This window comes from Dama dama, chromosome 10 (assembly GCF_033118175.1).
Source record: "Dama dama isolate Ldn47 chromosome 10, ASM3311817v1, whole genome shotgun sequence".
Taxonomy (NCBI): domain Eukaryota; kingdom Metazoa; phylum Chordata; class Mammalia; order Artiodactyla; family Cervidae; genus Dama; species Dama dama.
In genome coordinates this window covers 33,478,368-33,500,978 of record NC_083690.1, presented here as the reverse complement: position 1 = coordinate 33,500,978, position 22,611 = coordinate 33,478,368, and the positions used below count along the sequence as shown (strand labels likewise).

Sequence of the window (22,611 nt, the reverse complement as noted above, 5' to 3'; positions counted from 1 at the left end):
TCTGTTAGAGGGCAGATAACCAGGCAGGAGCTAAAGATGTCATTTTGGCCTTTTCCATGTGATCTGAACAAGGCATGAAATTCCTAACTAAACCCAGATCTAAAAGATCAAACTATTATTTTAATCAAGATATATATTTTTCATCCTATTCTCTCTCTGTAAGTGCTAGATGGTTGGGTGGCATCACTGACTCAATGGATATGAGTTTCAGCAAGCTCCGGGAGTTTGATGGACAGCGAAGCCTGGTATGCTCAGCCTATGGGGTCGCAAAGAGTCGGACATGACTGAGCGACTGAACCGAACTGATGCCATAAAGAAAACCAAAGAAATTGGATCTGAAATTTATTGGTCCTGCATCAAGCCGAGTTACAGGGAAAAAGACCTCTGTTTAGTGTTCATCAAAAGATGGATCTACTTTGAAAAATGGGTATGTCAAGAGTGTCTCAGCTTTTGCTAGAGTTATGGTTTGGGGCAATATAAAATATAGGACAGGGTCACAAAAAGATTAATTATTCAGTTTGGATTCCAACCAACCAACTTTTTAAAAGGAACACTAGGAAATTTCCTGGTGGTCCAGTGGTTAGGACTTGGAGCTTTCACTGACAGGGCTTGGATTCTGTCTCTGGTGTGGGAGCTAAGATCCTGCAAGCTGTGCAAACAAACCAAAACAAATCAAAGAAAAACTCAATCACAGTGACCTTGACCAAGTGGTAGAGATGCGTTTCTGCCAGCAAAGGCGGCTGATAGGGGGATGGATCCTGTGATAATGGAGAAAGCAGATTTCTGACACCGGTATTAAAAATCCAAGATGGTGATGATTTTTCAGGACTAGTGAAGGCATTCCAACATTGCTATGTGACTTGCTATTTAAAAGCAGTTAACAAGGCTGTTTGTGCTTGGAGAATGTGTGAAGATGCATTTAAGTTGGTGGAAGAGCTCACACTTGGTTTAGATCTGTCTCTAGCCTGGCTGAGTCTCCTCTGACTTGGCTTTTGTCTCCCACAGACAGCAGCACCCCCGCCCCCTTATCTGCGGTTTCACTTTCCACGGTTTCAGTTACAGGCATTTGGAAAACATTACAGCCATCCCTTGGTCTAGAAGGGTGATTGGTTCCAGGGACACCCCCCCGCCCCCACCTTCCCAAAACCCCCAGGTGCCAAAATCTGCAGAAGCTTAAGTCCCTTATATAAAATGGCTGTAGGATTCACATACAGCATACACACACCCTCCTGTGTACTTTTAATAATCTCTTGATTTATAATACCTAATACTATATAAATGCTATGTAAATCATTGTAAATATGATGTAAATGCTATGTAAATCGTTGCTGGGCGCCCACCCAGCAAAGGCAAGTTTTGCTTTTTTAAAAGTTTCTGGCATTTTTTTGTTTGTTTGTTTTGGAATATTTTCCATCCACAGTTTGTTGAATCCGCAGATGCAGAACCCGCGGATATGGAGGGCTGGCTGACGATGGAAAATTCCAGAAATAAACAATTCATAAGTTTTAAATTTCACACCCGCCCGCTCCGTCCTGCCCTAGGTCGTGAATCATCTCTTTGTCCAGCGTATCCTGCCCGGTAGTCTCTAGGTAGCTGCCTGGGTTATCAGATCTACTGCCGAGGTATCAGCAGTGCTTGTGCTCAAGTTAACCCTTATTTTACTTAATAATGGCTCCAAAGAGCAAGAGTAGTGATGCTGGTGGTTCAGATATGCCAAAGAGAAGCCGTAAAGTGCTTCCTTTGATTGAAAAAGTGAAAGTTCTTGACTTAGTAAGGAAAGAAAAAAAATCTTATGCCGAGGTTGCTAAGATCTACGGTAAGAACGAATCTTCTATCCGTGAAATTATGAAGAAGGAAAAAGAAATTCGTGCTAGTTTTGCTGTAGCGCCCCGAACTGCAAAAGTTACGGCCACAGTCCGTGATGAGTGCATAGTTAAGATGGAAGAGGCATTAGATTTGTGGGTGGAAGACATGAACAGAAAGCGTGTTCCTATTGACAGCAACATGTTGCGTCAGAAAGCACTGACCCTCTATGAAGACTTCAGCCAGGGAGCCCCTGAAACAAGTGACACCAAGCCCTTTACTGCCAGTAAGGGATGGTTATACAGATTCAGGAATAGGTTTGGACTGAAAAATATAAAAATTACTGGACAGGCTGTGTCTCCTGAGGAAGAAACTGCTGCCCTGTTTCCAGCGGAGTTGAAGATGTTGATTAAGGAGAAAGGATGTTATCCAAAGCAAGTCTTCAATTGTGATGAAACCGGGCTCTTCCAGAAGAAAATGTTCAATAGGACTTTTATTCATAAAAGTGCAAAGGAGGCACCAGGGCATAAAACACGGAAGAACAGATTAACTCTGGTGATACCTGGGAGCTCACCTCATCATAAGAAGGGTGAGTATAGTGTAATAAGATATTTCGAGAAAGACACCACATTCATGTAACTTTTATTGCAATACATATTGTTATATTGTTTTTAGTTATTATTAATCTCTTGTGTGTATTCACTCAGTTGTGTCTGACTCTCTGCGACCCCCTGAACTGTAGCCCACCAGGCTCCTCTGTCCATGGAATTTTTCAGGCAAGACTATTGGAACGGGTTGCCACTTCCTTCTCCAGGGTATCTTTCCATCCCAGGGATCGAACCTGCATCTCCTGCATTGGTAGGTGGATTCTTTACTACTGCGCCACCTGGAAAGCCCATTAATCTCTCACTGTGCATAATTTATAAATTAAACTTTGTTATAAGGGACTAACTTGGTGGTCCAGTGGTTAAGATTCTGTGCTTCCACTGCAGGGAACTTGGGTTCAACCACTGGTCAGGGAACTAAGATCTTCATGCATGGCCAAAAAAGCCCCCCAAAATGAAGAACTTTACTATAGGTATGTACATACAGGAAAAAAAACATAGTATATGGAGAATTCAGTACTATCCTCATAGATAAGGAGGGGCTACTGTATGCAATAGAATGGAGTGTCCTGTTTTTGGACACTCACCTGCAGGACTGCATATGCTAGGTTAAACATTAAAAAGAGAGATGTATATGAAATAATTTGAAATAATCTGCAAGATTCTGTATTGGCAGTTCAGTGGTTAGGACTCTGAGCTTACACTGGAGGCGGTATAGGTTTGATCTCTGGTCGGGGAATTGAGATCCAACATGCCGCATGGTACAGTCAGACTGCAATCTCAGTCTTGGTACACACATCCTGTTATGTTGAATGTGATTTGAAACAAAAGTTGAGTGTGATTTGAAAAAAGGAGTATTGCATAAGAAATCATTCCTAAATATACAAATCAATGATTTTTTAATTTTTATTTTTCATTTGTTGCTGAACCCCTAAAACAGCAGTGTGATCTTGTGTTGGAAAACAGGTGGCTGTGCTGAGTTGGTATCTCAAGTGGCTTGTAATTCTGATCACCATTAGCATAGCACCCGCACCAACGAGGTGAGGGAAAAACTGGTTAGCCAACAGCAAGTGCACCACTAACAGCCAAGGTGAGCTGGGTCTTAAGACTGAACATGTAAGATATTTATGACTGTAAGCATGGATTTGAGGGTTAAATCTGCTAATAGCAGTACATGGGGAAAAAAGGTTGACTTTATACGCTGTTCATTGTCCCCCAAAGGTCCAGCTTTTCTGTCCAGAGGCAATTCAAAACCACCTAAAGTTTTAAGACCAGCTTTAGGATTCAATAGTTCAACCTCAACCTCAGGGAAGCTGGAGTGTTCATGAAGCAGCAACAAAATTTCAAACGGAACTGTTAACTTCATAAAAAGGGGACTGTCTCCCACATGTTTTTAATGACAAGGGTAGTCGTGACTAAATGAACCCTTGTCTTACTTCCTAACACCCTTCCAGTGCTCCTCCATTACTCCACCACACCCAGTGCATCCTCCCATCACTGTCCTCAACTTCTCAGTATCCCCAATAATCCGTTCAAGACCAAAAAACAAACAACAAAAAAAGTTGTGTTAGTCCCTCGGTCGTGTTGGACTCCTTGCTATCTCATGAACTGAAGCTCACCAGGCTTTTCTGTCCATGGAATTCTCCAGGCAGGAATATAGGAGTGGGTAGCCATTCCCTTCTCCAGGGGATCTTCTGGACCCAGGGATTAAACCCTGGAACCCCTTGCATTGCAGGCAGATTCTATACCGTCTGAGCACTCAGGGCTCCTATCCCTCCATAAAGCATCCTCAACTGATGTTCACAGCAGCTGAGTTTGCAGCTCCTGGGGTGGTTGCTATTACCAGCTGAATTGTAGGCTTCTCAAGAGTTAATGTTTATCCCTAAGTATGTCAGTTGTACTAGGTATTGGGAAGATGGAGTTTAAATATTCCAAAATGTTAATGAAGTATGAGTGTAAAAAGAACTGTTCTTATGAAAAACTAAATGCTGTGCAGAAACTTGACAAAGGAGAGTCCTAATCGAATTAATCGAGGACAAAATGACAGTAAAAGATTGCAGGGGAAATCGGGAAAACGTAGACGTCTTCTGGAATCAGATTGCTTCGCAGGGATCTTTTAAATTCTCCATCTATTTTAAAAGAAATCCAACATGGACATTCCAGATGAGGCTTTATGGGTGCGGTCTACGGAAGAAGATGGGGAAGGCTAATCTGCGAACCCAAATTCAAAGGAAAGGTCTTGGCCCTACATCAAAAGACTAGCTGCTCGGAAAGTTTTCTTGCGAGCGACAAAGGCTGGAAAAAGCGCCGTGGTCGCCACCTACCGAGGAGGAGGGGGAGGGGGGGAGGATGGCCGGCGTGGCCAGAATCTCCGGCAGGGAGGAACATCACATAATCACTCGATTTTGCTTTTACATAAACATCTAAAATCTCTGGCCTCGAGTTTTTTAAACTTCTAACTTGGGGTGAATAGTAATATCTCACCATTTTCGAAATTCGCGAGCTAATGAAAGTTGAGAAGCAAAAAAAAAAAAAAAAAAAAAATACCGGGGGGGTGGGGTTTGAGAAAATTGCTTAGCGGTTGACAGAACAAAACGGGCTGCAAATCACGTTTTCTGTTCGCCCTCCACGGCTTTTCCGTCTTAAGTTTCCTTCTACATGTCGAGTGAAAAGTGAGCAAAGCCTGGAGGTGGAGGGGTAAATAAAAACAGAATGGTGCCCTTCCCTCGCCCAGTCCGAAGTTGCGGCAAGAGTCTCTCGAGGCAAGCTTTAGAAACTAACAGGAGTTCTTTGTGTCCCGGAGGGTGGTGCAGGGCGGAGGAAGTCCCTTGGCGGAGCAGGGAAGGCGGCAGGCCGGCGTGGGGCTCCCCGGCTTTTGCAGTATTCCAGCCTCTCAATTTGCAGGGAATCTCGGATGCAAGAGTGAGCGCGAGCCATGGGACCGTGGCTGCGGCCGGCTGAAGCCTGGCAAGGGTACCGACTCGGCCTGGATTTTCATCCCTGCGTCCCCGCTCCCCTCCCCCACTCGGGCAGCCGCGCAGGCCCCAGGTGCAGCCATGTTCCTCGCTCCCACCACCCGCGCCTCCATTGACAGTCCTTGCCCGAGAGGGCCGGGCGCCGAGCTCGCCGCGTCCTCGGGCTCCGGGCTGGTCGGCACGAGGCTTCCTGGGAGTCGTAGTCCAGTGTCCCCCGCCGTCGCATTGGTGGGGACGAATCAGAGACTACAACTCCCGCTGGGCGGCGCTGCGGGTGCGCACGCGCAGCGCGCCTTCTAGGAACAAAAAAAAAAAAAAAAAAAGAGGAGGAGGAGGGTGAGAGAGAGAAGCTCGGAGAGCAGAGAAAAGGGGCCACCGATCGCCCCCCCGCTTCCCCGCACGCGCTCTCTAGCCGTGGCCGCCCGCCTGCAGCGGTTACCCCGGCCTATCCCTCGGTTCCCCTGTGAGAGGATCTAGGCGCTGAGCGAGGCCGTGCCAAGGGCGGCCATGCGGCGGTGACAGGAGCTCGGCCGAGACGCTCGGGCCCCCTCGCCCTCTCACCTCCTGCCCGCTCGCCGGCCCATCTCAACCCCAGGCTGCTCCGCCGCGGCCACAGCTCGCGCGCGCGCGGCCCACATTCGCTTCCCTTCGGCGCCCCCCCAGCCCCGGCGCTGCCTGGAGGCGGCTGCACTCGGGTGAGTCCCCGTCGCCTCATCCCCGCTCCCCCCCACCCAACCACCCCCGCCCCGGTTGCCATCTCGAGCAGGGCTTTTGAGACTTGCCCCCTCCCTCCGGGGGGGGGGCCCTGCACGGACAGCTGGGGGGGCCTGGGGACCGTCGGTGGCCGTGTTGGGGGGGCCCCCACTCCGCCCCCCCACCAGCCCCGGGCCGCCGGCGTTGGGGGTGGGGCAGGAGCAGACGCGGTCGCGGGGGACGACAGTTGACGCGCGCGCCTGGGTGCGTGGGGGAGGGGCGCGCGCACCGGCGCGGCGTGTGGTGGTGGTGGGGGGGGGCGCCTCACGCGTGAGGGCCCCGCGCGCGAGCGAGCGAGCGAGCCTGCGGGCTGCGCATGCCCGGCCCGCTGATTGGCCGGCTCCGGCGGTGCGGGTGCGCGCTCGGTGCCAGGCCCCAGCCGTGGGGTCGCGCTCGGACTGGTGTCTCCGGGGCTCGTGCGCCCGGGCAGCAGACGCGCCGGATTGGCCGGCGGGCGGCGGGGGTGGGCGGTGCCGCGCTGCTTGGTAACTGCGGCCGGCCGGCGGGCGGGCCGCGGAGCGCCGCCCCTCCCCGCCCCTGCCCGCGCCCAGGTGGAGCCCGGGAGTGGGCTTTGTCCAGGGCCCGGGCCGGCGCGCCTGCCCCCGCGGGGCCTTGCTCTTTGGGGGAAATAAACACAATGACCGGAAGGAAAACCTCAGCCTGCAAGCTTGGGAAAATAAGCCATCGGGATTCGGCTAGTATCCAGAGGGGGTTCAGAGAAGAAGACGAACCCCGAAAAGCAAAACCCCTGCCCTCGTTCTTCCCGACTTCGTGCTTATCCAAGTTTTGCCTTTTAATAAGGCGATTTTTTAAAATAAAAGTGTTCATGGTTTTACGCTTGTTGGTGTCTGAGAATGTTCAGACATCGGGTCTAATTGCAGTAGCGCCCACTCCTCGGAATCCGGGGCTCCGGGCACGCTTCTCAGCTTTTTGCGTTCAACTTTGCTGCAGACAATGGCTTGATGGGCCGCTGTGCGTAAAAGTGGTCTCTGGGTGCTCAGAAAACAAAAGGGGAACTTAGTTTGCAGACGAGCGTGTGCATTAGAGTGCCGGGCGGAGGCCGGGTCTTACCCACGCCTCCAATCCCTCCCCCCCCACCCCCAGCTAAGCCCCAGGATTTGAGGCGACCGATTTTATGTCCTGCAGCATATTTTTTCCTGGTCCGTTTTCCAGCCACTGCAATCTGCTACCGTGCACTTTTCGTTTTTCGCCTGCTGCTTGTGATCTTGGCTCACACCTGTAGGCTGGAATGACTTTTTCTTCCCTTGAGGCCGTGGAACTCTTATTGCTCATATGCAGCCACTTCTTTAAAGCCTTCTCTTATAATGTTGGGTCAGAATTTGTTGCTGCTTCTTAGGGTCAGCTCGTTTGCCCCTCTTTATTTCCTCTTGGAGTTTGGTTGGTTCTGCTTTGTGTACACGTGCCTTGGCCTGGTCACTAGGTTTAAACTCCTGGAGAGGTAGGGATTAAGCCTTTTCTGTCTTTGTCTTTATCCCCCTTCCAGTCTACAGCAGTCAAAGCGCATATTAGTAGCGACAGCTAGTGCTTGAATAATGTCTTTATATGTCAGGCATTGCTCTTAGAAACTTAACGTGGTTTTCTTACTTAATATCCATAACAACCCCCTAATTCCACTGTTTAGAAGAGAAACAAGTCTAGAGAAGCTGGGTGATTACCTGTTGGTCACCAAGTCAGTAAACCTTGAACCTTTATGACTCTTAGACCTTAGGCTATCGGTTCTCAGAACCCAAGCATTCCCTGCGGGGCTTGTTAAAACACAGTTGCTGGGCCCCACCCCAGACGTTCTGATGCTGCAGGTCTGGGATGGGCTGGAGAATTTGCATTTCTGTCTAGTTCGCCGTTGATGCTCTGGTTGCTGCTCTGAGGAGGAACACTGTGAGAACTATTCACTCTGGTATGAAATTAAGTTGTGAGGGAAGTTTATTCTAGGTGCATGCTTTTCCTTACATTGAAACGAGATCTTAAAGAATCAAAGTAATTCAGACTGCTTACTGTAGATTACTTGGCAAACAGGGAGTTAAGAATTTTTGTTTATATTGGCAGGCAGAGCAGCTGGAACTCCCCAACTCTTCCCCCCACCCCCAGTTCCATGCACCAGTGATTTGACTAACTTTTAAGAAAGTGACTACAAAGACTTTGTCATTGAAGCATAGGCTTTGGCTTTCATTGTCTTGGGGCACAGGTCTTGGTGAGAATGATTTTAATTTTTAGTATAGTGGATTTCTGTTTTGGGAAAGTAAGTAATCTTAAATTAGATAAGGGGAGTGGGATTAGTTTCTAGTAATGTTCTGTCATTTTATTTGGATGATCCTTAGATCAATGGTGTGTTCCAAAACATAAAATACAAAAGGCAAAGTCTGCTCAAGTAAATCAGAACACTGAAAAAGTACCAAACACTTCACCTTTTATGTTATTACTGGTGACCAGCTGTTTACCTTGCATTCCACCTAGTTAAATTCTGTCATGTTTCATTCTTCATTGAAAATATGAATTTTTCAAATATTGCAGTCCTCTTCACATAACTGCTGTGGTGTAACTAACATGAAATTGTCTTAGTGGCTTAAACAGATGCTGATCAAGTGATTTTTATGTATGTCTAAGGGAAAGCATTTTTTTTTGAAGAATTGTTTGAGATGTAATTCTCTTTGAGAATAGTATTAATATTTAACTTTTCCTGAAATGTATTAGAGGTAATCTGCCTGAAAGTTATGGGCTTCCCAGGTGGCCCAGAGGTAAAGAATTCACGTGCTAATGCAGGAGACAAAAGAAACTCGATTCAGCCCCTAGGTTGGGAAGATCCTCTGGAGAAGGAAATGGTAACCCACTCCAGTATTCTTGCCAGGAAAAGCCCATGGACAGAGGAGCCTGGTGGGTTACGGTCATGGGGTTGCTAAGAGGCAGACACAGCTGAATACACACACACACCCACCCGAAAGATAATTATCAAGAATTTTTTAGTAGCAGTTTACCAAAGGTTCTTACATTGATACTTTTTTTCTTCAAAAGTTGTCTACATTTATTTGAGTTAAGCTTATTCATTGTTACTAAAAGAAGGTAGGAAATGTAATTAATCAGTTGTTCACTATAATTGTAGAGTTGAGTTTCCTTGTAATCAGTGAGCTTAAGTGGCAGTATGGCAGTGTGAAGAATGTGAAGTGAAAGTCCTTCAGTTGGGTCGGACTCTTTGCGACCCCATGGACTCTACAGTCTATGGAATTCTCCAGGCCAGAATACTGGAGTGGGTAGCCTTTCCCTTCTCCAGGGGATCTTCCCAACCCAGGGATTGAACCCAGGTCTCCTGCATTGCAGGCGGATTCTTTACCAGCTGAGCCACAAAGGAAACCCCAATATGAAGAACAATACTCGATTAACCAATGTGTAGCTGAGGCAACTTGTGTGGGGATAGTAAAACTAAGAATTAGTATTTGAGAGAATGTGTGTATGTAATACTGGAAAAAATTAGGTGTATAAATCAGAAGCACTGAATGCATCTTAATACTCTTCTTTTTCTTCTTTAGCAGTTTCTTCTTGGCTTTTCTTTACTGGAATGCTCCCAGATGCAGTTTTCCCGTTTTTGGTTTTTCTTTTTTTTTCCTCTTTGTTTCTGCAATCCTTGCCTTTCATACCCCATGCCTGTTTCTGATGCTACTCCTCTGCTTTTTCCCACTTTGACCTAGTGGGAAGATAAGAAAAAGTTGCGTAGGGATTGTCAGAGTTGATGGCAGATTGACTCATGTTCCTTGGTTGTAAGTTGAAAAATTATGGAGGACTTTAAAAGAATTCGCTTATTTAAAAAGTGTAACTTCGGAGGCTAAATGAATTTACGACCGAGTGAGACAGAGTATGGCTTAGTGGGTGCCTATTGACATAGGTTCTGAAATTACTCCATGTGTGTTACCTTGAACAATTCCCTTTCACATCTTTGCATCCCAGTTTCCCTATTTTAAAAAAGGATGATGATAATAGAAACTGTTTCTCTTTTAGGGTTGTTCTGAAGGTTGAATGAATTAAAATTAAATACTATGTTTAATACTCTACAGAAATTGAATTTTCTAAGGAAATAAAAACTGCATGTAGATGCCAATCCTTGTTATACTGATTACAAGGTTAATCTCCACAGACTCTGGAGAATATAAATTCTGTGAGGGCAGGAATTGTTCTTCGGGGATTTTCCCCCTCTGACAAAGTGTTTTTGTTTTTGTAGGATGGCAAAGGAAATACATCACCCCTCCCCCACCTTAAAGTACTGTCTGTGATTGTGCCTGGGAGTTCGTAGGTGAGAATTGTGGAGTGGGTTGCCATTTCCATCTCCAGGGCATCTTCCCGACCCAGGGATTGAACCCCCATCTCCTGTACTGCAGGCAGATTTTTTTCTCATCTGAGGCACCAGGGAAGCCTGTATGTGATTGTATTCTGGTATAATTGTAGAATCAGAGCATAGTCAAGTGTTTGGTCCTGTTTGGGGTATCTGGTTAAAATGAGCCCTGGTTAGTAGACAACTGTCTATAATGTGAATATCTATAATGGAGATTAATGTCTGCCTTGTAATTAGTAAACTTAAAATTGGAAAATAGTCTTTAGAACTGGTTACCCAACACAGAATCCCTCCACCAGTTTTCTTCAGCTATCATTCAAGTTTTCAAAGCAGTACCTTCTCCCTGCCCACCCCCCCTCCCCCCAGGCTGTTGACATATTTGAGATAGAAACTCATAAATGTGTTGAAGGGCAATTGGAATTTCTTTGTTTTTATTGGGCAATTAAAGAAGGTAAGAAAAGTTTAGCTGTCTTAAGTGCGGTCAGGTCTCACTCACCTTAGTGTTTTCACTAGAAATTGACAGTTAAATGATATCTGAGAAAACTGCTTATTTCTTGTTCATTATTAAGAATTTGATATATTTAGAAAAATCTCTTAGTATTGACTATAACATAAATGTGAACAGAGTTTTGTCTCGATTGAATTTTCAGACCAAAATTTACTTAAAATGAGATAGTGGAACTGAACTAAAATTAAAAAGTGTTCTTGGCCTCAGTCTTAAACACTTAGGTTAGATTACTTTATTGAAATGATAATTTGACAAAGAAGGATGACAACATGTAAAATGCCCACTTTATAAGGAAGGACAGTGCAAAGAGATTGACCCTAGTACTGGAATTAGTTTGAAAAGTGCCTAAAGTAGTTCAGGGAAATTTGGTAGATTCCCACTTTTCTCCTGTTCTTTTCCTTTTTTTCCATTTAAAGCATTTTTAAGCCTTTTAAATTCAGTGCCTTTAATTACAATCACAGCATTGTATAACCATCACCACTATTTCTAAAATCTTTCTCATTGCCCCGGATAGAAGGCCATGAAGTGGTAACTTCCCTTTCCTTCTTCCCTAGAGTTCCGGGAAATCTCTTAATTTACGTTTCGTCTCTGTGAATTTGCTTATTTTAGATAGTTCATGTAAGTGAAGTCATGCAATACTTGCCCTTTTGTGTCTGGCTGTTTTACTTGGAGTAATACTTTCAAGGTTCATCTGTGTTGTGTGTATCAGAATGTCATTCCTTTTTTTTAAATGGCTGAATAATACTGCCTTGTATGATGCACCACATTTTGTTTTCTGTTCGTTGTTGATGGACGTTTAGATGGTTTCTACCTTTTGGACGTTACAGTGTTGCAACATGAACATTGTTGTACAAGTATTTTGAGTCTTCCCTGTTTTCAAGCTTTTTGTGTGCATACTTAGTGAAATTGCTGGCTCTTCGCTTTTTCTTTTTACCAATTTCCTTGGGGCAGAATTGTCTGAACAGACCTCTCAATAGCAGAGAAAACCGCTGAGAAATGAGTTTGTCTCTTGGTGAAGAATTGGCGTCGGCCATTTCCACGATGAAAACCTCTTTCTTTCAGATAGTTCCTTATAGTGATTTTTAAAAAACTGTGGTAAAATATACATGCCACATGCAGTGTTAAGTGCCGTTTGTACAGTCACAGGGCTGAGCAGCCATCATAAAGTCCAGCTCCAGGACTTTTTCATCTTCCTAAACTGAAGTTGCCCATTAAGCCAGTCCCTCTTCCTTGCAGCCCCTGCACTCACCGGGCTACTTTCTGTCTCTAGGGGTTTGACTGTTTGATCTGTTTCATTTGGCTTTGCTGCACAGATCTCAGTTTGCTGTGTGGAATCTTAGTTTCCCCACTAGGAATCAAACCCAGGCCCCCCGCTGCAGTGGAAGCATAGAGTCTGGACAAGTCCCCATATGTGTGTGTTTTAGAAATAAGTGATTTAATTAAATTTAAAATTAAGTGCTTATTCAGTTTATTGAATGCTTATGTTTAGCACGCTGTCAGGTGCTTGACAGATTCTGATAGGAACCTTGTGAGTTAAGTGCACATATTTATTGTCATTTCCAGACTAGGAGATTGGGGATTAAAGAATCCCGCAGCCAACCATACGTAGTATTGGAGCTAGGCCTTTAATTCAGAATTTTGGCCTGATTCCAAAGCTGCCGTTCATAATTGCTTGGCTCTGTTGCCTGCTTTCTGTGGACAATACATTAAAAAGAGAAAAGATGGAACTTTTAGGCCAGTTACTTGATTTTCATTTCCTCCTCCAATTCATACAAAGTTAGAAAAAAACAAGGGAGGCAGGTTAACAAGTAAACCAAATGTTTTTTAAACTTGAAGTAAAGTAAAAGGAGTACATTCTTTGTGTATTGGTAGAGAAAGCTGCTACTTTAAAAAAACTCTGGACTATCAGTATAAAAGTATACTTTATACATGTGTGAAAAATTTCAAACTAGTGCTGAGAAAAGTTGTGGATTTTCCTGAATAGTTGATAAGGTGTGTGTTTGTTTTACAAAGACAGTGTTCTGGATGGTGTGAAACTCAGTATTGAACTTGTGATCCACTATTGGGGAAGACCCTCTTTCCCTGACTCCATTTAATTATTTTATCATTTTTTCCTTCACCTGTTTTTTTGTTTTTTTTTTTTTTAAGTTATTTTACTTCCTTGACTATATCATGGGGCCTGTGGGATCTTAGTTCCCTGAGCAGGGCTCAAACTCAGACCTTCTGCTTGGAGTCTTTAACAACTGGACCACCAGGGAAGTTCCCTGGCTTTTTTATTTTTAGATATTTTATGTATTTATTTGGTTGCAAAGGGTCTTAGTTGCAGTGTGTGGGCTTAGTTGCCCCAAGGTATGTGGGATCTTACTTCTCTGACCAGGGATTGAACCCATGTCCCCTGCATAGAAAGGCGGGTTCTTAACCACTGGATCATCAGGGAAGTCTCCCTTGGCTTTTTAAAAAAGAAAAATTTGACTATTTTTGTTAGCTGTCTCAACAGTTTTTTGGAAATAGGGTGGAGAGGGCATAATGTTTTAAGTATGAAAGTAAACACTTGGAGATCATTTCAAATCCTAACCTTTGCAATGTGTTTTGTTTTGTCTTGAGAGATCACTTGATGTTTACTGATAAAATTACAAACTTTATTTCTGCAGAAATTAAGAATTTACACTAGTGGTAAAGAACCTGCCTGCCAATGAAGGAAACAAGAGATTTGAGTTCCATCCGTGGGCCCGGAAGATCCCCTGGAGGAGGAAATGGCAATCCACTCCAGTATTCTTGCCTGGAAAATCCCATGGATAGAGGAGACTGGCAGGCTACAGTCCACAGGGTCGCAGAGTCGGACACAGCCAAAGTGACTTAACACATCTTAAAATGTAAGCGTAGCCTACTATAAAAACTTAAAAGCCTTGACTTAAAAATCAGTCTTGATCCATCTTGAATTAACCAGTGTCATGAGTGCTGACTGTGGAGACCTGGATCAAGGACCTGTCCCCAAACCCAAACACAGTACTGTTGAAACTAAAAGACCCTGGTACACCATTTGATTGATACGTAGTCTGTAGGAGTTTTATCTGACAATCTTTAGATAAAGTTGTGTGTGCATGTTTATACTTTGACATGAAATTCTAGCCACTCCTTCCTTAAAATGCAAGAAGCAAAAAAAAAAAAAACAAATCCAATTTTATTTAGCTAATCGGGACAAATTTTAATCAGTAATTATAGTGTAACATCCTTCACTCTCCCAGTTCTAATACTCCACTTGTGACTGCAAAAGCAAAAAAGTTAGAACACCTTTGAAGTCAGGCAAAAGTAGGAGGAATTTTAATTAGTGCCTATGTTTTAATTAATATGCATTAAATATTTAAAAAATCATTTTGAAACACTTTTAACAAAATAATTATAAGAAGAGCAAACAAACAAAAATTTCCCACATACCCTTCATCCTGCAAGCCCATTCGTGTTTTGCCAAACACCAGTGTATGTAGCACAGGGCACCCAGCAGCACGCTGAGTCCTCTGTCCAGGGATTGAACCCTGGCCTCGGCAGTAAAAGCTCAGAGTCCTAACCACTGAACCGCTGGGGGATCCCCAGCATCACACTCCTCATCCCATTGTCCCATCTCTATGATATACTTCACTGTAGAGCGGTTCCTCTGTCTTTGATGTTCATGCCCTTGGCCTTTTTGAAGGTTACAGAGCAGTCGTTTCATAAAATGACTCTCAAGTCTGGCTTGTCCAGTGCAGTTTGGACAGGAACATCACGGTGTTCTTGTGTTTTGTTGGGGGGGCATGATGCTTATTTGTCCCGTGACTGCAGTTACTTTGAACACTTGGTTAAGAAGGTGGATGATGTGCACTGTATTTTCCTTTGCCTAGTAAGTGTTTTGTGAGGCAATACTTAGGGATAATGAAAATATCTCTTTTAAGCATTGTGGAATGCTGGGAATTTTAAAAATTTAGGCTGAGAATTTTAAACTTTTTTAGGGGTGACGTTTAGTGCTTGAACCTAAAAACCTCATGTAGAGGAGTTACCTAAGTCCTTGAAAACAATGAAATTTAAATATTGTGGGTAGTGGAATTTGAAAAATGTTAAAAATTGGGTTATAGTGTACAGTGTATGCTGCTGCTGCTGCTGCTAAGTCGCTTCAGTCGTGTCCGACTCTGCGATCCTATAAATGGCAGCCCACCAGGCTCCCCCGTCCCTGGGATTCTCCAGGCAAGAACACTGGAGTGGGCTGCCATTTCCTTCTCCAATGCATGAAAGTGAAAAGTTAAAGTGAAGTCACTCAGTCATATCCGACTCTTGGTGACCCCATGGACTGCAGCCTACCAGGCTCCTCCATCCATGGGATTTTCCAGGCAAGAGTACTGGAGTGGGGTGCCATTGCCTTCTCCGGTACAGTGCATAGTGTAGTTTAAAAGAACTTGGGAATTAAGAACAGTCAGATATGGATGAGACTCTAGTAATAAAATAATTCTGTGATCGTGGGCAGTTTACTTTCTAAGTTATCAACTAGTCTTATGTTAGAAAAGGTCTGCTTTGTAAAATGTGTCTGGCAGCAGTCACAATAAACATGTAAAGATACTAAGTTAGCTTCTTGGGATCTTTCAGAAGTTAAACTAATGGAGTCAATAAATTACTGTAAATACATTTTCTTTAGAAACTGCTCAGTGGACATAATTAGAACAAATGGTTCGTGCATGCTCAGTCGTGTCCGATTCTTTGCAACCCCATGGACTGTAGCCCTCCAAGCTCCTCTGTCCAGCTCCTCTTCTGTCTTCTCAGGCAAGAATACTGGAGTGGGTTGCCATTTCCTCCTCCAGGGGAATCTTCTGGACCCAGGGATCGAACCTGCGTCTCCTGCATTGCCAGGTTGATTCTTTACTGCTGAGCCACCTGGGAAGCCCAGAACAAATGGTACTATGCTGAAAAAAATTTAAGGTCTTTATAAAATCTTTGTTCACAACCCAAAGTGATTTCACTAAATATATACTGACATTTTAGGGATGAGTGAGTTTTCTCTCCTAAAAACAACTTTAGCTTTTAGGATATTGTAGCTAGAACACAGAGGTATTAAATACAAGTTTCAGAGGTAGAAATTTTTAGGCAGCCTAATAGAGTGCCGGTATGTAATATTACATGATAACTTATACTAATTTTAATGGAACTGCATCTTGTTTAGGATACAATCGGCTGATTCAGCTATTAGGTACTTGCCTTTTATTTTAGGCACCATCTTAAGACAAAATATGTAGTATCTTAGATGGCGAATTTTAGCTTTTTCTTAGTTCTCTTCATTTAAAAAAATTACTTTTATAAAATCAGAATTTTGTAAAAGTTTGAAATTCCATTTTACTGTTCTTCGAATTAAGTGATACTGAAAGTTATTTTACATTTCTCGCTGAAGATGAGTGTAGTTAAGACTGTAATGATGCCTTTAGTCACAATTTTGCTGAAATTTGGCTTTCCTGGCTTTTAGTAAAATTAAATGAATTGGTAAATTTGAGTTTTCGCTAACCTTATAAACAAAAAATAACCTGAGACTAGATCTCAAATAATGGAGACAACTAAAAAAGATGTGTGTGTGTGTGCTTAGTCATTCAGGTGTGTCCGACACTTTGTGACCCTGTGGATTGTAGTCCGCCAGGCTCCTCTGTCCACGGAATTCTCCAGACAAGAATACTGGAGTGGGTTGCCATGCCTCCTCCGGGGGATCTTCCCAACCCAGGGGTTGAACACCCTGCAGGCAGATTCTGAGCCACCAGGGAAGCCCAAGAATACTGGAGTGGGTAGCTTATCCCTTCTCCAGGGGTATCTTCCTGACCCAGGAAACAAACTGGGGTCTCCTGCATTGCAGACAGATTCTTTACCAGCTGAAGCTACCAAACAATAACCAAAAAAACCCAAGGAAGAGATAGCTCATCTTAAATACTGGTACAGTGAAAGCGACCACAGCACCGGAAAGCCATGCTGCATTTTGTTGGAGTGGAGGTCAAAAAATTAAGTTTCAGTGGAAGATTTTCCTGGTTAATTAAAGTATTCCCCCCCCCCCCTTTTTTTTAATTCTTAAGCCTGTTTAATTGCAGAATTGAATACCATATTATCTGTCCTAAATACTGTCTGTAGCCTTCCATGGCCAATATCCTCGGGATAAGTATGTTAATTGATTTTTAATGTTTTCTCAGTTTTAATTGATCCAGGTATCTGCGGTTTAGTAATTAAATTATGGCTCTAGAAATAAAACACTGAGTTTGGAAACTTACTGGTTTTTGTAGTAAAGTTTATTTCACTATGCTTAACTAAATGTACAGTGTGGATCTTAGTTGCTTATAAGTAAAAATAATAGAGAACTGCCTATAGAAAACTAAAAATGAAATTTTTGAGAAGAAAATATTGAGCCTGGTGCCAGGCTGAGTTCAAATCCATTTCTTCTTAGTTGACCATGGATCTTGGTTTTTGGATTTTACTAAAATAAAGTGTTGCTTAAACGACTCATGGCTGTTTGTCATTGTTAATGGTGATGTGTGTGCCTGACCGTGCCTGTCAGCAGAGTTTTGTGACGTAAGTTAGGCGTTCATCTAGACAATCGGTCTGCAAGTCATTCATATTTTTTTCTTTGAACAATATTCTTTATTTTTTCAGAAAGTACTGTTGATGTTCGTATGTACCCTTCAGTGTCCCTCTAGTATTTGCCTTTTGGACAAAAAGGATATACTTTTGCTTCAGTTTGCTTCTAAGTGCCAGTTAATTTGCTGCCTTAGAAAGATTGCCTAGTAGTACAGTTCTAAACACCTTTTAACCTGCCTTTCTTGGATTATTTTTGTGCATGAAAGTTGGAAGTTGGAGATACAATTCTAGTCCCTGGTTATAAAATTAGCTGTCTCTGTGACTTTATCCAGACAGCTAATCTTGTTGGGTTGGGTTTCTCATTTCTAATATAATGGAACAAAGAGGTTGCACTAAAATATCTTGAATTTTCTTCTTGATTTAAGATTATAAGCTTTGAGATTGAAATGGAAAAATGCTTGTTGAAAATAACTATAGCATCACAAAAAAGAAATAAGACATAAATGTAAAAAAAAAAAAAACCGAGATCAGAGTTATGACTCCTCTCCCCCAACTGATTTAACAGTCTGACCTGAAGCTTAATTTGAAGCAGTATTACTTAATTTGAAATTTTAGTAATACTTTAGAAATCAACACAATCAGAAATCTTGAGTCTTGATGTTTTTATTAGAGTGATGATGGCCTGTGTCAAAATGTTATAGAACTCTGTTTGACTCACTATAAAATCTCTTTATTATTGTGCTGCTCAGCATTAATGGCAAGGATCAATAAATTACAAGTGGAAGTGTGGTCAAATGAAAACACTACCATGGGGGACTTCGCTGGTGGCCCACTGGTTAAGACCCCATGCTTCCATTGCGAGGGCTGTGGGTTCCATCCCTGCCTGGTTGGGGAACTGATACACTGCAGGCTTTGTGGAGCAAGTAGCCATAAATAAATAAGTAGCAGGCACACCGGCTACAGCAGAAAACAAACCATAAAAAACCCAAGCACTTACATGGAATTAATTACTGGCTTATTTTGAGGTAGAAGAGATCAGTACAGTAAGGACACAGACAAACCTAATCCCCGAAATGGATCTCCAACACGAAACCCAAGAAGATTTTACAGAATGACTGGAATCCATTTTCAGAGACATAAAAGAAGGCATTGCTGCTTTTAAACAATAGTTGACAGGTTAAAAGATAAAAAGGCGAAACATCAACAGGCCAATTAAGTTCAGTTTTGAAACTCATAAAGGAGAATTAAAATCAAATCAGGGAAACAAAAGATGAAGTTAAAAAAAAACATTTGGAGTTGAAGAAGTAAGGAAATTGAAAAAACAGGAAAGAAGGTGGAACGGACTCTGGTAGCCATGATTTTTGTGTCCTCGAACACTTTATCAACCCCTTTCTCTGATGACCGTGTCCTGCTTTGCCTTTTGAATAGCTGCTTACCTTCCTTTTCTGCGCAGTTCTGGCTGTTCTGCCAATCACAGTGTATCCCCGGTAATCTTGTTCTGACTAGCCACTTAAGTGAGCTTGGGATACAAATCCCCAGACCTTCTGTGCAGAAGGTAGCAGGAACAAACAGGGGTCACAGAATAGGTGTGTGGTCAAACTTTAAAGATACGCACATGGCTGCCATCTGTCTTAGGAAAAAACCCGTCTTCTTAAGGAGAAGTGAGGTCGGCCGTGAGGGAACAGAAGTCTAATGATGTCCCTTGTGTTCCTTGACTGGCTGTGTATGGAGTCAGTGCCACCTTTAGGCTGAATAAAACAAGAAAATTTCCTTTGTTTGTTGTGGTGCTTTGAATTGGGTAACCTTGCAGTTTAAGAATAGTTCTGGCTAATTCATAAATGGTTCTTGAAGATAAAGACTACTGTAAATTAGGTGTTGTTCCCAGAGTTGGTGGGACTACTAAGAATACTCTAGAATTATACAGCAAAACTTTTGTAAAACTACCAAAAAGTTGGTAGGAATTTTGAAGATCTGTTATGAGAAGGCTAATTTTAATGGGAGGATTGGGGACTTCCCTGGGGACCCAGTGGTTAGGATGCTTCACTTCCACTCTAGGCGGCAAGGGTATGATCCCTGGTTGGGAAACTTAAGATCCCACAGCTGCACAATGGGCCAAAAAAAATTCTTTTTTAAGGGAACTAATAGTAGAAGTGGAAATCTGTTTTGCTCTGAGGGCATCTGCCAGTTTCACCATATGAACTTGAGTTTTGAAAACCTTTTGGGATGAAGAGGCAGAAACCAAAGCACAGAATCTGCACAAAATTCAGGGGTCAGATTCGCCATTCCCCTCAATAACTTGCGACCCCCGATTGAATAAGGCTGATTAAGAAATAAGCCAGCTTGTGTCCCTATTTGTGGTCTGGGTTAACATCTGGGGGATCTGAGGAAGGTGAATCCTTGGATTATGGTGCTCTCCCAGGCAGGTACTGTTCCCAGACACCAGGTCTCATGTTTAAAACAAGGTTTTGATGTAAAACGACCAGCATACAGTAAAAGACAGTCAGGTATACATGGGAACAAGAACCATACATTTGAAGGTAGAACTATGAGAAACATCAGAGGTACAACTGCAAAGACTTGAGATTTTGAATTATTCTAGACTATAAAACAACTCCCACTACTATGTTTAAAGAAATATGTCAAGCTTGAAAATCTTTTGGGTGAAGAAAATTTTAAATGTGACATAGCAGCAAATAGAAATTGTATAAATGAAAATTATAAACAAAGTAAAAAACCTGATGGGTAGTTTTAACAGCAGAATAAGTACAAGTGAAGGAAAAAATGAGTGAAGTGGAAGATAAGTCAGAAGACCAGAGTTTAGTTCCGGGAGGAAAACTGAGAAACATACAGAAGAGAGTAAGAAATTTAAGGATTAACATACATTTAATCTGAGCCTCAGTGTGGGATAGGAGATAGAAAGTGGGACAGAACCAATACCCCAGGAAATAACGTGTGTATGTGTGTGTGTTAGTCACTCAGTTATATCCGACTCCGCAATCCCGTGGACTGAAGTCATCCAGGCTCCTCTGTCCATGGGATTCTCCAGGCAAGAATACTGGAGTGGGTTGCCATTTCCTTCTCCAGGAGATCTTCCCAACCCTGGGATTGAACCTAGGTGTCCTGCACTGCAGGAGATCTTTACCATCTGAGCCACCAGGGAAGCCCCAAGGAAATAATAGCAGAGACTTTGCCACAATCAAAGGATGACGGTCCTTAGTCAAGATGCCCAGTGAGGGAGGTGGGAGGGGGTTCAGGATGGGGAACACATGTAAGTCCACGGCTGATTCATGTCAGTGTACGGCAAAACCCGCTACAATACTGTAAGTAATTAGCCTCCAACTAATAACAATAAATGAAAAAAATTAAAAAAATTAAAAAAAAAAAAGATGCCCAGTGAATGACAAACATACTGAATAAAAGGAAATCTAAACTTTGCCCACTGTGCTCACATTCTGAAGTGTTTCAGTGCATTTTTTCTTTCTTCTCTTTGTTTAAAAAGATTAAAAGCAGTCCGCCATTTTTCTATTTACTCTTACATGGAGGTCACAGTCGTTTTGGTCATTTCCCTTTTTGTTCCAGAGAACTCACTGTCCCATTTTAGTTACTTGAAATTTTTTTGTTTCATGGTCTCTTTATTTGGGAGACTTCTGAGTTTTGATATGACAGATCGTATCCTGGGGTTTTTTTGTTGTTGCTCATTTCTAGACACACAGAGACAGACAGACACACACACCCCTGTTTAAATTAAACCAGAAGAGTGCTTGTTTCCTTTTTGTGAGGTGGTGTCTCCTTCAAAGTTCTTTTTCTCCTAGGCTCCCTGGATACTTCCGTTTTGCTCTTATTCTTCCTCTCTCCCAGGGTTGTTGTGAATATTTAATAGATGACTAATGAAACATGATAGCTATATTTAATAAATGTTTATTTCTTTTTTGTCTATCTTGCTCTTATTTTAAACTGACTCTTTATATAGGGTGAGAGGTGAAAAGACCCTTCCTGGGAAGTGATTGGGTGTCTCTGATCAGAGAGGAGGCGGCCGAGGGCAGCCCACCGGGGTCTCGGAGCTGGCCGGTGGTCTGGGGCGCCCCCAGCCTGGCCTTCGGGCCCCTGGCTCCGGGAGGACCCGCCCATCAGGCCTCGTGCTCCGGAAGCTCGTGTCACCACCCGGCCTGCTGTGTCCTGGCGTGGTCACCATTAATGTGGCGGTGTGATGACAGTTTCTTTCTGGCAAAGGGCAGAGGAGAGGATGCAGTCACGGGTTAGGGGTGCAGGGAATGTTCCATGCGCCGTGTTGACTAAGGGCTCTGTGGGAAGTGATCCAGATGCAGCCATTTCTAGAGAGCAGAAAGCCCCAGACAGAATCAGCCTTCTCCATGGAGCCCGACGGTACTCCACCACCTCCAGGGTTCTTCCCATCAAAAGTACTGAGATGGCCCCAAAAGTTCGGATAATGAGGCGGGAGATCTCGTCTCCGGTGGCTTCTTCACAGGCTGTTAGGATGGTGATCCTAACACTTTGAAGATCCTCCCACTTTGAATGTGATGGATATCATAGCATATCTGTGGCAATTGAAGGTGAGAAGTGGAAGCAGCAATAGGCAGGAAATTGTTCTAATGTTATATTCTGGCTCTGAGGGTGACTGTATGACCTTGAGAAATTATTGTGTTTGTAACATGGGAACACATCTTTTTTCTCTTGCTAGAGAATTAAAGGAAAAGTGAGATTATTAAGAAATGCTATGAACTTTCAGAAATAATGATAGTATTAATATATTCTAAATGAAAATTATTATAGAAAAACAATATGCCTTGTCCACTTTGATTTAAGTAAATTTAAATATAACTTTGGGCTTCCCAGGTAGCACAGTGGTAAAGAATCCACCTGCCAATACAGGAGACACGAGAGACTCGTGTTTGATCCCTGGGTCGGGAAGACCCCCTGGAGAAGGAAATGGCAACCCACTCCAGTATTCTTGCCTGGAAACTTCCAGACAGAGGAGTTGGGTGGGCTACAGTCCATGGGGTCACACAGAGTCAGACACAACTTAGCAACTGAATAACAACAATA

At 43.2% G+C, this 22,611-nt stretch overlaps 1 protein-coding gene across 1 annotated transcript in view; it reads left to right on the top strand.

Moving 5' to 3' along the window:
* Positions 1–5,710: 5,710 nt before the first annotated feature.
* GTF2I (general transcription factor IIi) overlaps positions 5,711–22,611 on the top strand; it is an 81,224-nt gene continuing 64,323 nt past the window's right edge. Inside the window, exon 1 of the mRNA XM_061153389.1 lies at positions 5,711–6,078. The gene's annotated coding sequence lies outside the window, so the exon portion shown is untranslated. The remainder of the gene's footprint in view (positions 6,079–22,611) is intronic.